This window comes from Neofelis nebulosa, chromosome 6, assembly GCF_028018385.1.
Source record: "Neofelis nebulosa isolate mNeoNeb1 chromosome 6, mNeoNeb1.pri, whole genome shotgun sequence".
NCBI lineage: Eukaryota > Metazoa > Chordata > Mammalia > Carnivora > Felidae > Neofelis > Neofelis nebulosa.
Window position 1 is genome coordinate 3,945,166 of NC_080787.1, and position 6,751 is coordinate 3,951,916.

General features: G+C 38.5%; 1 pseudogene; it reads left to right on the forward strand.

Moving 5' to 3' along the window:
• The first annotated feature begins 2,140 nt into the window (after nucleotides 1–2,140).
• LOC131514968 (olfactory receptor 5V1-like) lies at nucleotides 2,141–5,396 on the forward strand (annotated as a pseudogene).
• Nucleotides 5,397–6,751: the final 1,355 nt, after the last annotated feature.

Here is a 6,751-nt window from a genome sequence, read left to right on the forward strand (position 1 = left end):
AATGAGTTTCTTTATGTTTGTGATTAACTGATTTTTATATTTGGGTTCCTCCACATTGGGAGCATAAATATTCACAATTAGGTCTCCTTTTGGGTAGACCCTTTAATTATGATATAATGCTTTCTCCATCTCTTTTTACAGACTTTGTTTTAAAATCTAATTTGTCTGATATAAGTGTGGCTACTCTAGCTTTCTTTTGATGACCGTTAGTGTGATAGATGGTTATCCATCCCTTTATTTTCAATCTGCAGGTGTCTTTAAATCTAAAATGAGTCTCTTGTAGGCAGCATATAGATAGGTCTTGTTTTCTTAGTCATTCTGATACCCTGTGTCTTTTGTTTGGAGCACTTAGTCCATTTACATTCAGAGTGAGTACTGAAAGGGGCCCCTGGATGGCTCAATTGATTAAGTGTTGGACTTTGGCTCAGCTCATGATCTCACAGCTCATATGTTTGATCCCCACATCAGGTTCTATGTTGATATCTCAGAGCCTGAAGCCTCCTTCGGAGGCTCTCTGCCTTTCCCCCAGTCACATTCCCTCCCTCTTTCAAAAATAAATAATAAAAAATATTAAAAACTTTTAAATTTAGAGTGAATACTGAAAGATGAATTTAGTGCCATTGTGTTGCCTGTAGACTTGGTGTTTCTGGTTCTTTTTAGTTTTTGTTGCTTTTTGTCTTTTTTATTTTGTTTTGCCTTTTCTCCACTCAAAGAATCCCCCTTAAAATTTCTTGCAGGGCTGGTTTAGTGGTCACAAACTCCTTTGGTTTTTGTTTGTTTGGGAAACTCTTTACCTCTCCTTCTATTCTGAATGATAGCCTTGCTGGATAACATTTTTCTGATTCAGCATGTTGAGTATATCCTGCCACTCCTTTCTGGCCTGCCAAGTTTCTGTAGATAGGTCTGCTGTGAACCTATTCTGTCTTCCCTTGCAGGTTAAGGACTTTTTTACTCTTGCTGCTTTCATGATTCTTTCTTTCTGTGTGTGTGTGTGTGTGTGTGTGTGTGTGTGTGTGTGTAATTTGTGAATTTGACTATGATATACTTGGTGATGGTCATTTTTGTTGAATCTAATGGGAGTTCTCTGTGCTTCCTTGAGTTTGATGTCTGCGTCCTTCCTCAGATTAGAAAAGTTTTCACCTATAATTTGCTCACATAAACCTTCTGCCCCTTTTTCTCTCTCTTCATCTTCTGGGACTCCTATGATTCAGATGTTATTCCTTTTTAATAAGTCACTTAGTGCTCTAAGTCTTGTATAGTTATCTTTGGCCTTTGCTTCACACTTTTTTTCTGATTCATTGTTCTCCATAACTTTATCTTTTATATCGCTGATTCACTTCTCTGCTTTGTCCACCCTTGCTGTCATAGCATCCATTTGAGATTGCATCCCAGTTATAGCATTTTTAATTTTGGCCTAGTGAGATTTTACTTCTTTTAACTCTGTAGTAGGGATTCTCTGCTATTTTCTATGCTTTTGTCAAGCTTGGCTAGTATTCTTATAATTGTGGTTTAATTCTATGTCAGACATCTTGCTTATATCTGTGTTGATGAATTCTCTGGCTGCCATTTCTTTCTGTTCTTTCTCTTGGGGTGAATTGCTTCATTTTGACATTTTGGGGAAATAAAAAATCAATAAAAGAAAAGATAAAAATTAAAAGAATTTTAAAAAACCAAAAAATTAAATAAAGAAAGCTATATCCTAGGTGTGTTTTACTCCACTTGTTGAAAGAAGCTTGATAGAATAGAGAAAAAAGGGAAAGGGAAAAAAAGGTAACAAATATTTAGAAATTAAAAAAGTATATATAACTGAATAAAATAAGATAAAATGAAATAGAATAAAAAATTTATAAAATTAAAAATAAAGTAAAATATAGTAAATCAAAATAAATTTTTCTCTTTCTGTACTCAACCAAGAGGAAAAAAAGAAAGAAAAAGAAAACAAAGCATAAACAGAAGCAAAGAAAGTGAACTAATATATGAACCAGCAAACAGAGTGAAACCTGAATGAAATTACATCTAGTTTCCTCTAGAACTGAAACTATGAGGCACTCTGTAGTCCATACCCTAAGCAGGTGGTGTGACTTGTGCTGGTCTCCTAGGGGATGTGCTTGGAGGGTGGAGTTGGGTGGGACTTGGTATAATGGCTGCGTTCTCCACCGTGTGGTACTGCTTAGCTTACCGGAGTGGCCAGTGTGGCATGCATGTGTGTGTATGTGCATGTGCCTGTGTAGGAGACGTGGTAATGGCTTCACCCAGGTCCTTAGTCTCTGTCATAGGAACTTCGAACTCTCACCCACCTGTGATCAAGCACCCCTCCTTTGTCTCAGGCCTCCATCCGCTCCTCGCCTCTACCCTGTCCATGTCCAAGCTGCCTGCCAGAGTTCTCAGATGGGGTTGTTTCAAAACTCCACACTTCAGAGACACCTGTGGCTTAGACCTGTGCTTAGTCTCTGGGGGAGGGTCTCGCTGAGCAATGGCTTGGTGCTGGCTCCCCCCAGAAAATGTTCATGAGATCGCACAGCAGCAGAGGTTCAGAGATTTTGGCAAATCACAACACACAGTTGGCACCAGGTTTCACCACACTCTGGTATCTTTGTCCTGATACCGGTAAATGTGGCCATTCTCAGGACCTTTGCCTGTGGGGAGGCCATATGGCCTCTACCAGGTGCTCTCCAAGCAGGGGAACCACTTCTCCCCTTGTGGCATACAGACCCTTAAGACCCTGCTATCTGCTCCTGGGGATTCACCCTGCTTCCTCACCAGAGCACCACCAGGCACTGAGCTCTGAAACTTCAGATTCCATTGTTTATAGAATCCTGGTGGTATTGAAATCCTCTCTTTTCTTTCCTGTCTCTGGTTTTGGGAAACAGATTTCTTGTTCAGTCCCCTATGAGTGTTTTCACTCTTTCTCTCAATGTCTCCCCAACTTCTTTCAGGGGGGTGTTTTTCTTGCATGATTGATGCACCACACTCTCCCCTTTCCTTTTTCTTTCTCTGTCCTCTCTCTGCAAAAAAAACTCCCTACCTTCCACGGCTTTTCTCTCCCCAGTTCACATCTCTACACCACATACCTGCCAAGTTCTGCGGCTCAGGTTATGTAGATTGTTGTGTTAATCCTCAGATCAGTTTCCTAGGTGTACAAAATGGTTTGGTGTTGATATAGCTGTGTCTCAGGGACAAGAGCAGCTCAAGGTCTCCATGCTGCTCTGCCATATTGATTCCTCTCACTGAACCTCAATTTCAACAATATTTCTTATGATGTTCTTCCTGCCTTCAATTGTTTATAGTGTGTGTTATGGAAACAAATAGTTTGGTTAACTTAGGAAAAAAAAACTAAACAATTACAAATAAAAAGCCAAATAAAATTTATTATTTGGCCTTGAATTACCAATGATCATTTTAGAATCTACTTTGTTACCTTGAAAACAAATATCCTACCCAGTTTTTTTACTGTTTATTATTTTGACAATTTTAAGTATGTAGTGTAAACAAAGTTTTATCTTACATCTAAGAAATCCAGGTTTAACATTCTCCTTTATTTTGTGTGTGAATGCTTATAAATTCCAACATTTGAATCAGAGTAATTCAAACTTTTCATGGATCTGGAGAAATTTAGGAATGAGAAAGACCAATGGATTTTGATTTTATGAGCACCAACCCTATACCAAGCATTATTTACTTTACTCAGTGTTTTATTTCGTATTTCCTCTCTGAGTCATAATATGCTGCAATCATTATTATAATACTTAATTTATTTGGGTCATGAATGTTTGGCTCTATGCAAGTCTGGTGCATCCATATGATGGATGTAAATGTGGCCATTAGAAACCATATTGTAGAAGAGTGTTAATGACAGGAGGAATGTCATAATATGGTGTAGGATACAAAACTATAATCTTATCTCTATTTTGAATGTATGTGCATAGGAAAATGTTGGAAAGATATATACAAAAAATTAGCACTCAGTGACATGAAGGATTAAGAGGATAAGAAGGACAAGGAAGCTTCTCAGGAAGAGACTCAAATGACCCCACAGCTCATACAAACTGTCTGATGGATATTCACCAACCATCTCCAGGACATGGTGGAGAGTGAGGAAAGGGGCCTGCCACTTCCCATGTGGGCTTTTAAATATTTACTTATTTTTGTAAAGATGTTCCTAATGTCCTGAAGAGATATGTCTCATAGGAAATTTTGAGTATGGGGGTTTCTGGTGATGATTGTTGCATGCCTCTGTGATTTGTTGTGGATGCTAAATGCTCAGTGTTTATGCTGATAGAGATGATGATTGTTTTACCTATCAAGCTATATTTTCTTGTTTTGTAGATTTCACTCTTGCACCATTTGAATAACACAATTTGTAGGCTTCTCATTCTCAAGAGGAAGAAAGATAAAACCAAACTCTGTTCAAATTCATTATCTTGGGATTCTCCAACCTAAATGATTCACAATTTTTACTCTTCAATGTCTTCTTTCTGACCCATATCTGTACTTTGGGAGGAAATATCTTCATTATCTTGGTGTCTGTGGCTGATCCACATCTACACACCCCCATGTATCATTTTCTGAGGAATTTGGCCTTTCTTGACATCTGCTACACCACCACCAACGTCCCCCAGATGACGGTGCATCTCCTGTCAGAGAAGAAGAGCATGTCCTATGGGGGATGTGGGGCACAACTGTTTGCATGTATTTTCTTAGAAGGATCAGAGTGTCTCCTCCTGGGGGGCATGGCGTATGACCATTACATTGCAATCTGCAAACCTCTACAGTACTCAGTGATTATGAACAGAGCCCTGTATGGCCGGTTAGCCAGCTCATGCTGGACTGGGGGTTCCTCAACAAAGGAGTGCACACTTCTGACCTTCTACCTGCCCTTCTGTGGCAACAACCAGATTCAATATTTCTTCTGTGACATCTCCCCTTTGCTGATGTTGTCTTGTGGGGGCACTTCCGTCAATGATTTGGCATTGCTGTCCATTGGGGTCTTCATTGGGTGGGCTCCTTTCTTGGGTATCATCCTTTCCTACTTCTATATTATCTCTGCTATCTTGAGGATCCGCTCCTCAGAGGAGAGGCAAAAGGTATTTTCTACCTGTGCCTTGCACCTGGTCATTGTCCTTCTGTACTACGGTAGTGCCATTTCACATACGTGTGGCCCGTCTCAACATGGTCGCTGGAGAGAGACCAGCTGGTCTCTGTCCTCTGCAGTGTTGTCACTCCCATGTTAAATCCTGTCATCTGTACTTTGAAGAATAAGGACATCAGAAAGGCCTTGAAAGTGGTGGGAGAAAGGTTGCAACCTTCACATTTCATTTCCCTTGAACTGTAGTGTTTACTTTTCTGTGATGATTAATAATAGAAAATTAGCTTCTTAGTGATACAATCTCATTGCTTCTTGCCAACATTTCTAATTAAAAGTTAATTTCAATGATTAAACAAAGGGGCAAAGTAAAGGGTTACTATATATTTTTGTCCCCTTCCTATTCTTGAAACACTTGTGTCTTTTCTGTATGTTTGAAACTTTTTCTAAATAGTTTAAAAAGTTAATTTGAAGCTCATGGATATAACTACAAATATAATGCTTGCCTCCACATGTACATGATTTTTGATTATTTAACATCTGTGTCAAATATATTCTTTAGTTACTCTACTGTTCTTCCATTTTGCTTTTGTCCTATGGTGAACTATCTGTTGGCCTGCATTTCTGGTTCTTGCTACATTTGTCTCAAAGTGATTTTCTTTTGTCACCTTCCTTCTTATTTTCACTGTGCTTTCAAAATCTTGAGAAAATTTTCTCTCTAAGGATGTAGAAGTTCTCCTTGTTTTCATCACTGCCAATACATTTTTCTATTGAGACTACACAAATAATTATGTCTTAATTTAGTTTCCATAAAATGACTCATTCACTTCAATTTGGACAGCAATTTAATAAACATCTTAAATTCTGCATTATGCCTGAGGGATGTAGACCTCCACAGAAATGTGTACATCAGTATGAAATGGGTTCTCTTAAGTTCAGCTCTGAAGGGACATTTCAGATTTTTCGCTGACTGTGTAGAACAAATTCTGATTTATCTCCATTTGGAAAAGACCATGCCATAGTCTCTATACTCTTGTCTGTATTCTTCACCTCTAAATATGTGGCATGTTCCCATCTTCTTTAAGGAATCTCTGTAAATAACTCTGCTTCTTTTTAACGTAAAAAAATGTTTATTTTTGAAAGCGAGAGAACACACACATGCGAGTGGCAGAGGGCCAGAGAGAGAGGGAGGCAGAGGATCCTAAACAGGCTTTGTATTGACAGCAGAGAGCCTGATGTAGGGCTCAAACTTACAAACCCTGAGATGATGACCTGAGCAGAAGTCAGACACTTAAGTGACTGGAGCCCCCCAGGTGCCCCTGAAAATAACTCTACTTTGTATGATCTGATGCTTCTGTGCTTCTTAGGTTGGGACATATTTTTATAAAAACAGCCTTGTACACACAATAAAATTCAGAAGGACAAAAATATCTTATTTTTTTAAAAATTATAAAATATTTGGTTCACATGCTATTTAAATTTAAAACAGGGAACACAACATACATCTATAAAGAAAGGCAATTGCATGGATTTTAATTCAGATGTGAGGTGATATTTCAGTCTGGTTTGATTTGCATTTTCCTGATGGTTAGTAGATTAGATAGCTTATCATATACCTGTGGGTCATTTGTATGTCTTCTCTGAAAAAAAATGTCTATTCAAGTCCTT